Here is a 15,782-nt window from a genome sequence, read left to right on the forward strand (position 1 = left end):
GGTCGGTCGGTATTACGTTTTATAAATTACTTCGCGACGTTACCCTCAAAGTTTTTGCGTTTCACTTTCGGAATTTTTATTCAAATTAATCGAAACTTTTTAAAGTATTCGATCAACAAGATGCTTTTATTAATGTAAGGGGCAACAATAAAATATTGTAGACAATTTTTTTCTCCTCATTTTAGACATTACCTATGAAAGTTAAAATAAATCAAGTATAATATTTTACTCAAGATTATTAAATTAACCAACATAATCAACAATTTAATAACCATCAACGGTAACAGCAACAGATATTTGTAATCAAAATTATCTCAAAATTTATTTACTTTGTAATAGGGAGCCATCTTAAAATATGTTCGTAATAAAGGAAGAGGGGGTAACGTAGCGGAACATTTTGTGACAAGGAAGACCTCCCTTCGTGTCATGGCGCAGATGTGACGTTATGTATTATAGATATAAAACCATACTTATAAACATCAATAACTTGCTATTATAGGATTAATTTAGTTCAAGATTGTAGACCTGCTAATTGGTCTTTGGGCGAACTATAATTCCTCTACATTACTATACTTAAGTCATCTTGAACTCACTCATTTTTTGACATGACTGGACATGAGACATAAAAGCCGATAGTGAAAAAAATTGCTTTTTAGCATTTTAACATTGACCTGCAAGCAGTTAAAGTACTAAACCACTACATAACATGCATAAAATCAACAGCAAAATATATTTTTTTACTTACTTATATGCGCCAGCTTGCCGACTTTTGAAGACCTGGAACCAAAAAAACCAACGATAAGAAACACTTTCCCACCATATTTATCTTCTCATACAAATCTAACATCACTCCCTCGTGAATTTCAACTTAAACCATCAGCGGCACACGTCAGTCTGTCAGTCAAAGAGTGAACAGCGCTCGCAATTATCACCCCACACAATATTGTTTAGCTGTAAAACCGATGACAGATGCTCAGAGATCAAGTAATGAATAAAACGCAAGACTAAGGCGGTTTCACCCTCTGCTAACGAGAAAAGTTGAGTTTGGCTGATACGCTCCAAACCGCATACTTCACTCTTTTTCGGGAACGGTTATAGTACGGAAAAGAAGCGTTATTTTTTATATTTTTCATTACTTTTGGGCATGGGTTCTTTGTTACTAAACAACAATATAAAATTAATTTTGTTAGAGAGTAGGCACAGTAAAATTGTCGCATTTTAAGTCACGTTAATAAGAAAATAGATTATATCACAAGATTATAAAAGATGGTTAAGATAAACTCAAGGAACGTAAAATTAATGGAAATTACAAAATGTTTTTTGATCAAATATTTATCTCCAAGGCAATGGAACCTAAAAAATCGTTGAATAATCTGATTTAAATGCCAGCTGCCGCTTGTTCTCTAAAGTTAACTACAATTATAAATAGCCTAGATTTTTATAATTACAAATGTAGGTACTTAAAAACTCCATTACATTTAACATTAATTCTGTATTGTCAGCTATAAAATAAATGTGTCGTATTATTGTGGTCTCATTAATAACAGTTATTGTTTATGTTTCCGTTGCCATGGTTACCGAGCCAATAATAAGGCATTGGGAGCCAGACATGTGTGTCTATAATTACTTAAGTTACTTTCTGTGTATTTAGTTTCACCATTATAATGATTGATAGTAATTTTCGAAACTAGCTAAGTAAAATTTTAGTACCGATCAAACAGAGTTTTTTGTTACCAAATTTTTATTGGACAACAAAATACATATTTTGGAAACGTTCCTTGCCTGAAACAGGACTTTATAAGATTTGTTAGAATATAGATTTTTGTTACAGAGATTGTGAAAGCTCTGATACAGCGTCTTGTCTTTTTCACTCACATGCAAGCTTAAGTTTTAGTGTTACTAAACTTAAATATGTAACTTAATTCGTGACAGTTCCGTAGTCGTAATATACCTCCTTACGATATGGTCTGATCTATGTCAAAAATTGAAGCAAGGCAAGAAAAATAATGCAAAAGCATTAACTCTTACGACCAGATTCTTCATCAAAAGTAACATCCTAAGTATAGCGGTGAAGTAAAAATGTCAGTCAAATTATATCTTCACGAATTCACTGATACTTTTATGAGGAAACAGATTTGCCTTTACTACACAAATTTTAATTAGAAATCAATGGCTTTAGTTGTTACTTTAGATATTATCATTACATAATATATAGTCCGCTCAAAAAAGCAAGTGTAGAGTGCGTGAAAGGGATCCTAAGAAATTTCTTCAGAAATTGGTTCAGGATGCTTAGAGAATAAACATACTAAAAATCCCCGCCTCTAGAGGGGCCGCCGGAGTGGGGGGAGGGGGTTAAAGTTCCCATTTTTTAGTTCTTCACTAATATCTTTAAAACGGTTCGTCGTAGAGAAAAAGTGTCTTCTACATAATGAAAGATGATAAAATTGTCTACAACTTTTGTTATACACACTTTATCGAAATTCTCATCAGTTTTCGAGCATCGCACTCCGAAAAGTTTTAAAATGAATGTTTTTCAGATCATGAGTTAAGTGTCATAAATGCGAAACTTTGCTTTTGCCTAACTTCGGAACTAAATGACCTACAGACTTGAAATTTTGGGTTACAATTATGTGGTTATTGCTTACTAGACAACTATATTTTCAGCGTTCTGGTCTTATCCAGACGTTCTGAAATATGAGCCTGAAAATGCAGCGAAATATTTTTTTAGGCGGGCCTCTATTTAAGAACCTCTGGATAAGACCAGAACGCTGAAAATTTAGTTATCTAGTAAGCAATTACCACATAATTGTAACCCAAAATTTCAAGTCTGTAGAGCAGTGATAGCCGAGTGGTTTAAGTTGGCACCTCCCAGACTAGTGGTCGCAGGTTCGAATCCGAGGCAACACACCAATGACTTTTCGAAGTAATGTGTGTATTAGAAATAATTATCACATGCTCCAACGGTGAAGGAAAACATCGTGAGGAAACCTTGCATGCCTAAAAATTTGTTTAATACATTTATTGAGGGCATGCAAAGTCCCCAACCCGCACTTGGCCAGCGTGGTGGACTCAAGGCCTAACCCTTCCCTCATTACGGGAGGAGACCCTTGCCCAGCAGTGGGACAGTAATGGGTTAAATTTATTTATATTTTTTATTTTAGGTCATTTAGTTCCGAAGTTAAGCAAAAGCAAAGTTTCGCATTTATGACACTTAACTCATGATCTGAAAAACATTCATTTTAACTTTTCGGAGTGCGATGCTCGAAAACTGATGAGAATTTCGATAAAGTGTGTATAACAAAAGTTGTAGACAATTTTATCATCTTTCATTATGTAGAAGACACTTTTTCTCTACAACGAACCGTTTTAAAGATATTAGTGAAAAACTAAAGAATGGGAACTTTAACCCCCTCCCCCCACTCCGGCGGCCCCTCTAGAGGCGGGGATTTTTAGTATGTTTATTCTCTAAGCATCCTGAACCGATTTCTGAAGAAATTTCTTAGGATCCCTCTCACGCACTCTACACCCGCTTTTGGAGTATTCTTTGAGCGGACTAATATTATTCATACATAATACATTATTATAATATGTATGAAGAAACTGATCGACTGAGGAACTAACGTAAAATTCTTTCCCCGCTCCGCTCATCACAAAGACCGTACAACACTCATACAGAATTGCTGCTCGCGACTGTCAGCGCTTCTAGTTCATCTGCCTCGTTAGAGCACAATTGGCGATGTGAAATTAAAACCACCGCCATCCAAATGTACGAGTGACGTCATTGCTACGTCCAACCATTGTTCGCTTAATAGACGGCTTTTTGTTCCCATTGAAGCTTAGGTCCGGTTTCACCTACGTTGCTTAAAGTTTTAAGGGACGCCTTGTTAGATTTTACGAGCACTTACATAGGTGATCGGTTGAATGATATATTAATATTTTGACAACAATATAATCCTTTGTAGATTTTTCAAATTTTTAATATTTGATTTTAGCATCTACGATAAAAAAAAGATGAGAGAAAATATTTTTTTAATTTGAATAGATAACATTGGTCAACACGAATTTTGAGTCTGAGTTCTGTACCGTTGATTTTGATTACGTATACCTAACTAAATAAATAAATAATATTTTTATGTAATAAAGTTTGCTTTTGTAGCTTTTAGAACGAATTTTAAATTTTAATGGAAAAGCTCTTTATTCACATTCAATTATAAATATATAAAAGTAAAAAAGTTATGATTTATGTATTTTTATTAATTAAAATGATGAAATAAGGCATTAGGAAACACTAAATACAAAAAGGATACAATTTTTTTTTTAGAAATGTATACTTTTGGTTTTTCTTGTGTGAAAATAGTAACTTAATGTATCAGTAGGCTCTCTCCATATTTGTGGTACTCCAAACTTCATCTTTTTTTTCTCTCCTCAGTACCTACCAGGCTGAAAAAAATATTAATAACATTAATTAACGATGTACACATGTAATTTATATTTAACAAAATATGTATATAGGCATATAAATGTTCATTTAATATAAGGAGTATTTTCTTACCTTCTAAAGTGTTTTTGCAGTTATTACACTTGAAGTGAGGTGCCCATATTTTATCCTGATTTCGTACTGACATGTTAAAGTAAGCTTCATAGGCTTCACAAAATGCCTTATTTGATGATAAACAAATTTTATTGGCTTTCACTTTAATAAATTCATCACAAATGTAGCAAAAAGAGTCCACGTCGATTTTACACTTTTTCGATGGCATTTTTAGACCCCGAGACGCAAAAAAATACGTTTTTCCTTAAGAACGCGCACGTGCATACTGCCATGATACTCTGCTACCACTCACTTCACACCCCCAGCCCCGTTACCCCTGGTTTTGCATCATAAATGCAACGGCCCCTCAAAAAATCTGCCAAAACCCCATATATTTAGGTTTCGTTATATATAGTACAAAAGCAAACTTAATTTATTATTAATGTTGTTACTGTTTTCTTTTTGATTTATATTATCAGAAAATATTCATTAAAACACAGGCTCAAAAAAAAAATTTTTTTTTGTCGACTTGTGTAATAATCTTACCTACATCTTCAAATTAACTGCCTTGATATTATCAAAATTTAAGGAAGTAATCAGTGATGGTTCTTTTTTAGTACCTAGTGTTTGATAACTTTATTAGAAGAAAGTTAAGTACAAAATATACCAAAACGGCAAATTATGTCCCGAATAACGTTAGCTAACGAAAAATCAACCATTGGTTATAAATTTTGGAAAACTGTGTAAAGGGTTCCCGTAACGATGTGGCTGTCGAAATAGACCACTAGAATATCGCATTCCATATAGTTTTTGACATGAATAGACTTTGTTAGTATGAATAGAGTAACTCGTTATAGGTATTTGATTACGTGCTTCGGGCGTTTCTGTCAAACTATTTGAAGTATCGGCTGAAGTTCGCAGTCAGTTTTCCAGTAGCGATGTTGAAATACGTAGCTGTTGTTTTCTATTGTTCCTGGGATGTGTTCATTTGTGTTCGTAGAAAAGTGGTAATTGAAAAAGGGAATATGTATTACAGTTGTTTATAGTTATCAAATAATGTGTCGGGTGATTAAAACTAGCTTAGAATTCGGTTTCTTTTTGAAAGATTAAAGGAGAGAAGAAATATTAATGTTGTGCAATAATTTTAAAACTTATGGTGCTGTTTTGTTGTACGATGGTTAAAATAGGCGGCACAACGGTACCACAGGACTTCATCTTGCGTCTTTATTTCTAAAGAAACAAAATATTTTTGTATGATACGAAAATAGTAGCTTTACATTTAGTCATTAGTTGGGTGAAAACTTTAAAAGCAGCCGCATTTCAAAATGCTACGTATTGAGATGAAACTATAACACAATATTTACGTCAATGACTATACAAACACAATGAATATTCTCACAACAATACCAACAACACATAGAAACATCTTCAACTCTTGCATTCTCATCCCTATTGAAATAGTACAGTCAGCCTGTAAAAGGGTCAGATTACTTCGTCTATTCTACCTGCCGCAAGCGGTATGCTCCCCTTCTTGAAGATATCAAATGTCCATCTCCCATTGTGAATAATATTGTGGTGGTCAGTATGGAAGGGTGATAGTGAAGTTTGTTCTTAATTGGAGCCTTTGAAAGCAAATATTCTATGTATTGAAATCTGTATGCCTTTTAAGATAGAGATTTCCGTTTCAAACTGTAGCTTTTGACTGATTCGACTAATACTGTACAAGCTATGCATTGATGACGGCTAATCAAATATTTTAATTTTCATCTACCAATAAATTTTTATCTATTGCCGACCAATTGATTGGTTTCGCAGAAATCTTAATCTTCAACGATGAAAATCAACTAATATAAATACGTTCCGTGCCCCAATTTACATAATAATGATTTAATTTGAATCGATATAAAACAAACTCTTAAATAATAAATCTTGTTTATTAAAGATCGCAACTATACTTGACTTCGTATTGTCTCATAAAAATAAAACCTGGCCATCAAGAAACATACATTCGGAATAATTATAAGATAAACACATTTCCGCACTTACCATACCTACATAGGTAGTTTGTATGTTGCAGATACAAACTACCCACAGTCTGTACTCAGACACCCTTCGTCCCCACACAGTAACAATCCCAGTAATTATATACGAGTACCGGCTGAATGATAAGTGCGTTGTTGATTCACCCGCGAGTTTCTCACAAAGAGTAGGAGGACATAGTTTCAAGAGCTTGCACGAATTTGTTTATGATATTCGAGTTTTGAATTGTGATAACTATTGCTTTGAATGTTTGATGAAACATATTAATTGAATTATATGTATGTCAAAGTCAAATATTCTTTATTTCATAAACTTTATCAAGTATTTGAAATCGTCAAAATATTTTTTATCTACCACCGTTTTGGAAAAGCTGCTCGTGGGAAGAAACGGCAAAAAACTCACGGCTTGCTCAAAATATCAATGATTCTAAATTAACTCTTAAATATCAATGATTCTAAATTAATAACAATGTCATAATAATGATTAATAACAGTGTACGATATATGACTTCAATTGAGGGTTTTTCTGATATTTTCTTTATGTCAATTATAAGCGTCCTCCCCGCCCTTGTCTGGTTAACCATAGATTTTGCACTAAAACCTTCTTTGGTCTTCACTGTACTAATTTATGAAAACCGCATGGATAGACAGACAGATGCTGCAAGCGAGTTTGGCATTACTAAATGCCCAACAGGGTTGATCTTTATGTCTATAAATATTGCCTACAAGTAAGTCGGTGTCGCACCCAATCAAAGTTTTACATTAGTATGTTGAAACGTATTAATTTTTAACCTAGTAATAGTAAGAAGGGTTAATTCAACAATTTAGACGCATAACTTTAACTTTAATCTAGATATAAATTACATTTAAATCTAACTTAAGCCATTATTGTTAAGCCTCAATCTTTATAAAACTTCATCTATAATTACCTATATAATACTGGAATAATTTGATGAAAAATGAAGTCCAACAATAAGACTAAAAGTCCCATACTTGGGAACAAACTTCAAAACTCCTCACCTTTTTAAAGTTTCAAACTATCGTATCAAAGTTGGCGAGATATTAAATTATGGAGAATTTTGTCTCCTTCGCAAACTTCATTTGTAAAATCTGCACTTGAATCAGGTGCATCGCGGGCCATCTATGTCGGTATAGTTAAAATTAACCTTTTGCTATTGTACTGCGCAGATCAACACTCAATTAGAAAAAGGTATATTTTCCTCTAATCAAACATGCTTGTTTATTAATAATTCATATTGATATTGTAGTTTTCTCAGTTTATAGATTTAGAATGAAGGTAATAAAATAATATTTTCCTGATTATAAATACAAGAAATCCAATCATTCAAAACATAAATTAAGCTCTTTGAGTTTTGAATCTCAAATAACATTTCCTCATTTCTCATTACGTTCTAAACTCTAATGTATAATATTCAGAAACTGTAATAATTACTTGTAATTCAAGTCTTTCAATCCATTTCCCTGAGTAAAATCTTGAAAGCGGAGAAATTCCGAATCATTCAAAGTGACGTGCTCTCAGAGAACTTCATTCATCGTTTTAATTTTAACTTTAAAATCTTTTTCAAATGAGAGTTAGTAATAATACTTAAATGGGGAGCTTTTTCGAGTGGATGCTGCTGCGCCGAAACGGTAAGCCGATTAAAATCCCCAATGAGACTTATATGGGCGCACATACAGTGATTGGGAATGAACAACAAATTATTTAAGCCTATAATAAAAATCAGATGTATTTTCAACCAACTGCTTATTGGGTAACATAATAATATCACAAGATGACTCTTCAAAACGCTTCACGTGATTGGAATGCTAAAGCCATAATTGGTTACTCTTTAAAAACTACACGTACGGTTGAACAAGCGTCACTCAAAGCACAGCTATTTAATAAAAACATTTAAAACATGCAATCGCTTTAAAATCACATTTTTTTAAAATAAATACGTCATAAGGTGTTTTAAAGTAAAACTTAACCGATAAATGTGTAAATAAACTTCAATAACGACAGTTCAAGCCCCTAAATATCACAGCTGGGAACAATTTTTTACCGCACAAATCTTAACGAGGGGGAATATTAACTGCACTACACCACGCGATCCAACTGAGAATTGATTAAACTTGCAACTTCTAACGACATACTAAGAAATTCAATAGTAAAATATTAAAATATCCCTAAACGTAAACTTTTGTTTTAAATCAGTTTGTTTGTCTTTACGCCAGAACTGAAAACGGATTTCGATTAAATTTAACACTGGTCGCTATATCAAAAATAGAATAAGTTACTACTTTCAATAAAACAAAACACTGGCGCGGACATTGTTTAGCTGATTAGTTTTGTGTTCACGGCAAAACAACTCAACTGATTTCTTTGTGATTTGGTATAGTGGAGGATTATACCCCAAGAAAGAATATATGCTAACCGTAGTTAAGAAAAAATAAACAATGCGAGTGGATCCTTGTGTATAAGCTAGTCCAAAATAGTATTAAAAACCTGGTAAAGTATTCAATTTCGAAGCAAAGGAGCGATGCTTAAGCGTCGATAGAACCATATCGCATTGAAAGTCGCACCTAATAGTTCTTTTGAACTTCAGCTTTTAATATACACAGACTTAATTACCCATTAGTCTGCTATGTTCGGAATATTTTACTCTCAAAATTTTATATTTTGGTAAACAAGAAAGAAACTGTATAATATCAGAGTTGATTAAAATATTTTATTTTTCATAAAAATTACGACTTGTGGCTGATTCAGACGTTGGTAATTTAGACTGGGTTTTATGAAATATGTTTAAAATCTCAAGAGATTTTGTAATATATATTGTTTAGAATAGTGGAAATAAATGTCTTAGAATATTTTTACAGTATGTTATATTCATAAAGACATATTATATTATAATTGAACTGCTGATGGAAAACTGTATACGCCTATATAGGTTCTAATATGTTTGAAGTCAAGTGTTAAGTAAACACCTGGTGTTGTTAATATTAATATTATAAACGAAATCTCATACTCAAATCCTGCTTAAAAAATATTATTGCTATTGTAATATTTAAGACCGACATAAATTGCTCATTCGTTTGAAGAAGACATGTTTTGTTGTCTATCCTACTTCGCCGTATGTCACCCATAGGTTGAGATGGCACGGTTCCGCTTCCATAGTTGTATAAAACCCTATTTTATAACGCATAAATCGTGAACACTTAGGGGAACTTATACTTCATAATATATGTATTAGCGAGGAATAATTAATTGATATCCTTTTAAAGGTAGTTTATTTTGTATATTTACAAATAATTTATTGTTTTTAATACCTTATGGTGTTACTTGATTTGAGTATCCGTAGTTCGAATAGTCTAGACTGGAAGATGAGAGAAGGAGACTTGTTCATAATAACTTCCTAGTACGAAAATAAGCGGATAAAATTACAAATATTGCCTGAGTGCCAAGTGAATTGGCAACGAAATATGTTACTACTGCATATTAAGCTCCACCAATCGAATTTCAAGTCGAAGAAGCTTGTCTTTTGTCGCTTATATCTCTTCTTAGTTTGTTACATATCTTATAACCATCATCATCTCAGCCGGGAATCGTCCACTGCTGGACAAAGGCCTCCCCCATCGAGCGCCAATAGGACCGGTCCTGGGCCGCCCTCATCCATCGGACTCCGGCAACCCTTACCAGGTCGTCGGTCCATCTTGTGGGGGGCCTGCCAACACTACGTTTCCCGGTTCATGGTCGCCACTCCAGAACCTTTCTGCCCCCCTTATAACCATACTATACTTTATTTTTTTGTTTACTCATTGGGTTTCAAAGTAAAGCAATCTGATCATTCCCTTAATTTTATTCGAAGTATACCCTGTCCACTACATATTCCACAAAAATCATGCACTATAATCGTTTATATACTAACCTGGACAAAACCTCGATACGTCTTATGACCCCCGTGGGAGGTTGATCTGTTTTGTAGCCGAGACGAGAACCAACAACTAATGACCCAAGAGATTCCTTCTTTCCACATTCTCTATAGATTCCCTACCTTACAATACTACGGTGAAGTTTAATATTTCAAGAATTTTATGTAACTAGGTTTTAAAATTTTCTTTCATATTTTCCTAACAAGACAACCCTAGCTTTAGAAAAAGGTATGTACAGCATATTTTAGCCTTAAATAGTGAGCCTAGAGTACAGTTTGATCATGATTTATTTCCTGATCATCCTGTTCTTGATCCAGACATTTTATTTGTTTGTTATCACACACCTTCAGTGCGCTAATCGCACAGGGTTCATCTTAACCAGTTCTTTACTAGTACCAATCAACAAACTCAGTACCGATTAATATAATTGAGTTAAAGTATTATTATGAACTTCTTAAATACCACGACACCTCCGACTTCCCGGATGACAGACTTCCAAGTCTGTTAAGAGAAAGTGACGATGACGTCCATTAAATAACCAAATTAAAAATAATTATGCTCTTACCTTTTCAACGGGAATATTAGTAGTTCAAACGATCCACACCGTTCAACACACAAGGTTTACCGAGTCACGGTAAGGCGAAAGATGAAAGTAAAAAAAAATACGACGTTTGCCAACACTAAAAATTTCGTACAAAATCAAAGATAAAGATCGAAATCAAAAAGACTACATAAAATATATATAAAAAACACACAACACAAATATGTATTAACTAAAATTTTAGTCACATCGCTCGGCCATTTGTCTCTCAACAAAACAAAAAATGACAGCTTTTGCTTATTGTTGTTTTTAATTGTTTGTCAGAAAGAAAGTGTTTCGGCCTGTGAATTTTGTACTGAATAGGTTTGACTACTAAATATTTTGTCGAATCTTCACTTAGCCTCTCGATGAACCCCAGTCCTATCAACCAAGCCAAGCAAGTAGGTAATTAGTTAAATTTTACGTTCATGAACAACAATAAAATTAGAAATCTAAAAGAAATGTATTACCTCAAAAAAAAAAAAAACAAATGTGATTTCGTCTTAAATTATTTTATACGAGGCGTGGAAGAGCAATTTAAACCTATATTTGAAAATAAATCTACTCTTAATCACAGTCAAACAGACACACCATAAGACAGAATAAAACAATGTCGACATAGAAACATCTTTGTAGGTCTGTACCAATTCATTCAAACAACTCTCAAAATTAACTAAGAGTACGATGTACAGTCGAAAACCCATCGGTTCCCTCACAGATAATGTTGCAGAGTTTTAAATGTTTACAAAAATATCCACAAAGAGAATCCATTGCACTGTAATTTGGCAAGAAATCACAATTGAAGTAAACAAACCACGCAATCGACATTATTTTTAGTTTTAGTAAAACATCGTCCAAAAATATCAAATCTGATTTATATGCAATTTACCACAGCGCGGTTACACTAAAATCCTTTCAGCTAATAAAAACAAAATGGAGGTTTTATTCGTATTGAATACAATTTATGCATACAGAATGTGAAAATAAATGTATTTCGGTGTCAATCAATACTTTGATTAATATTTCCAATATGCAACACTAATCCGTGGTTTAATTTTTTAGTGCGATTTTTGTTTACATCAAACATTTTCAATTTCGTTTCACTATGTGTTAAAGTTATATCATATTTTTTTACAGACGTTAATAATGTTTTTCTTAATACATAATAGCTTCTATACATCGCCAGAAAGTTTACAAGTTTTTGTATGGAACACAAAATCGACCACACTTAAAATAAAATGCAAAAATCTAAACGATTTGATCTAATTGACTACCATCAGTGTTGAAGTAATGGCGTTGGCCACTCAACTCAAGGTTTCAAATTTCGAGCAGCAATTACAATCAATATTGTACATGCGAGTATACATACGTATATAAAGTACCTACTCTAAATAAGTAATAGTACTTTTGTGAAGTAAGTGACATCGCAGAAAAACCTTGGAAGAAAAGAGTTGCTTGTCCTAATAATTTAGCCTGAAACATTGTACAGCAGTCAAATATTCACTAAATCGCTGAGCAAGTAGACGTTTGATAATAAAAAAGGGCAGATTTTTTTCATCGAACGACATGCAAATGGAAACGTTCCCCATCTTTATAAAAATGCAAAAACGGACCATGAAGTTTATAATCGTGTTTTATCAAAGTCAAATCGCGTTTCGACATTGTGATGGGTTTGCGTCTCATTATGTGAGAAGCGAAGATTCAGCGGAGCGAAGCGGAGCTGCTTATAGCATAATACATATAATTACGTATGTAGTAAAAAAACTTGGACCTTACAAACTTGGAATAACTTTTGAAAGGATAACTTCTTTCACCACTTTAGGAATCCATAAGATAGCTGGACACGAACTGTTACGCCAAGTACCTTATTAAATAAAATGCAGAAATTTGTATTCGTACGTTAACTGTCACTTTTTAATAGAAAAGTTATCCGACACTTAAAGGTAACCTATGAAACTGGCTCTTAGTGTTTTTGAGGACTGTCGCGATTGTTTTTTTATCAGGTTACAGCAAATTCAAATTTATTATCGCACAGCTAAAATAAACTCATTGGTAATTAAATATCGAATACTATTATTATCAATGCAAATGTAACAGAAAATTGAAGTGCGATTTACTTTCTGCAATTAACACTAGATTTAAATCTGCAATTTTCGAATCGATATTGCGAAAAATGTCCCCTTTTTTAAGCTTCCAAGAAACATCTTATCTTCGCTCACAGTCCCGCCATAGCTTTACTCCTGACCTGATTGCATCGCAAATTGGTCATGAATAAATAATATCGAGACAGTACACTTAAGTAGAATCACTCTTACCAAATTGATTGTACATGTAACGCAATTTATCTACTTTGAAAATACTTAAACATGTTTTACGTTTAAATATGAGATATTTATGTACGCTTTTAACATATCTTCGGCGTAAAGATGTTTTGTAAACGGTTGTACTTGCTTTGTAGATATTAAGTTTATTAATGTGTTACGAAAAATAAAAGTAAAAAAATGTGTTTACATTCATGTAGAACGTAGATTATCCCATGTAATATTAATATATTACTTCAAAGTATCAGCTTCGAATAAGAGTTGATTTGCTACACAACAAAAACTGTTTCAACAACAAAATATCTTTACAACGAATGCAACGATTTATATGTTTATAAATCGAAAACTGCTCGAGCTGTTTGTGGATAGAAATACTTTAGAACATGGTCCTAAAGACCTTATGAAGTGTGGGCCATGGAAATGTAACGCGGTCGGTGTAATTATTAATTTTCATCAATCCAGCGAAGAGTGTGTCCGTTTTATTCGTAGTACTGTTATGATTTTATGCATTAGTTCTAACAAATTCTATCCTTGCTAACCCATTGTTATCTACTGCGTGATTTGCATTAGCATTGAATGACGCAATAGGAAGCCATGTAAAATGTAGCAGTCCTTCACAAATCATGTAATCAATAACAATTAGTTACATGGAACATTGATAAGCTTAGGAGTAAGTCCTTTATTGAATTCGGAGCGGGGTTTGATTCCTATATCGGTAGAATATTTATGTAATCCAATAGTAAGTTTACTTCTATACTGTTCCCTAGCGAGTAGGCAAGGGAATCTTCTTCAGGAATGAGGTCTCCTCATTTCTGAAAGAACGCTACTAGTAGCTAGCCATTGTCTACTAAGCCAGCTCTAGCTGTCTCGGGTGAACTCAAGGCCTAACCTCTCAGTTAGGCCTAGAGTTCACCACGCTGGTCCAGTGAAGGTTGAGGGCTTTCCTTTCGATATTACTAAATTGAAAATCTGAACGTCTTTCTGACTCGCATCTTAACATTATTATCACAAAAGCTATATTTTCTGGAATAAGAAGTCATGAGTAGAGTAGCATCCTGACTTATGAACTTCATTATAAATACAAAATCATTTGAACCAAAAGGAAATTTGAGAACTGAAACTAACCTTTACGTATCTATAAAAGTACAAATCACGCTATCTTTAGATCAGTTATTCAACAATACCTGACCGAAGTTGTTGCATTATTGACGCGGTTGTTATGCAGCGGCCATTGCTGTTACGTCATCACTAATTCATAACGTACATAGGAATAGTTTATGTTCTGTGGTCTTTTTGTGAATTTTTAAATCTATAGTCATATTTTGAATGTAAAAGTGTGATTGTCCTACATTTATAGGTGAAGGCGGAGGGTAGGTAAAACTTCACAGGTTATCAGAATACAATCAAGAGATAGATTCTTTTTCCGCAAGCAGAGCTAGGGCTTATGTATTGTTGTTGTGACTTTTCAACCGTCTATAAAATAATAGGATTTTTAATAGGGAAATTACACTTTAAAACACGTAGTACCTGTTTTCTAACGTCCAAATTTTACATTTTATCCAGCAAGATTATCATAGATATGTACAAATATGAATAACACAGACACGTATTTTAATAAAATTTTATTTATTGCTAATGTTAAGCAATATAGTAACAGCAAAATGTAGTTGTAATTTTAATGATACATATTTATTATTTATTCTTGGAGAGTTAAATGACCCATGGCAAATATACTGTACTATGTATATATTTTCTAAGCCTTATAAAAAACACTTATGCTATAAATAGCCTAAAAGTCGTATCGCTGTCGTCTCGTTTGTTCAAAAGAAGTTTAACATAGACCCTTCACTATAATTATGAAATAAAATCAAGCGTCTTTATACTATACGATAAAAAGAAAGTCATTGTTTATTATTTTCGGAGATATTTTGTTACTGCGTAGATAAGTGAAACTTTTAAAATAGAGTTAGAAAGACAACTCCACAGTTAATGCTACGATTATTTTATTAATAATATGATATGTTTTCATAATCTTGTAGGTCAAACAATATGTTTTATTGAATAATATGTGTATGTACATCACTATTTTATAACTACTTAAATGATAATTAATAGGCGATGTCATATTACATTGTGGAGGAAGAAAAACATCAAAATATAACATATTATAAGTAAATAACATATTTTATATTATTCATGTTAACTTTTTAGTAAGAGATTTTTTAGTAAGAGATAATTCTTACATGCAAGCAATGTCATCAATGGAGAATAATAAATACTATTATTATCATACATAATATATATCTTGAAATAGTATTGTTTAATCTGAAACAAAAATAATAAATACTTAATATTTTATTTTAAACGACGCGACGCCCCCT

The 15,782-nt window shown here is 32.9% G+C and overlaps 1 protein-coding gene across 4 annotated transcripts in view; it reads right to left on the minus strand.

The window, feature by feature from the left end:
- LOC142975609 (CUGBP Elav-like family member 1) overlaps positions 1-15,782 on the minus strand; it is a 425,650-nt gene that overhangs the window by 393,190 nt on the left and 16,678 nt on the right. For 2 of the 4 annotated variants that reach the window (XM_076118566.1, XM_076118560.1), the window contains exons 1-2: positions 11,066-11,298; positions 746-777 (exon numbers count right to left, since the gene is read on the minus strand). The gene's annotated coding sequence lies outside the window, so the exon portion shown is untranslated. Of the gene's footprint in view, positions 1-745; positions 778-11,065; positions 11,299-15,782 lie in introns of those variants that run through there. The other 2 variants (XM_076118565.1, XM_076118559.1) reach the window with 1 other exon arrangement.

Source organism: Anticarsia gemmatalis, chromosome 9 (assembly GCF_050436995.1).
Source record: "Anticarsia gemmatalis isolate Benzon Research Colony breed Stoneville strain chromosome 9, ilAntGemm2 primary, whole genome shotgun sequence".
Classification (NCBI taxonomy): domain Eukaryota; kingdom Metazoa; phylum Arthropoda; class Insecta; order Lepidoptera; family Erebidae; genus Anticarsia; species Anticarsia gemmatalis.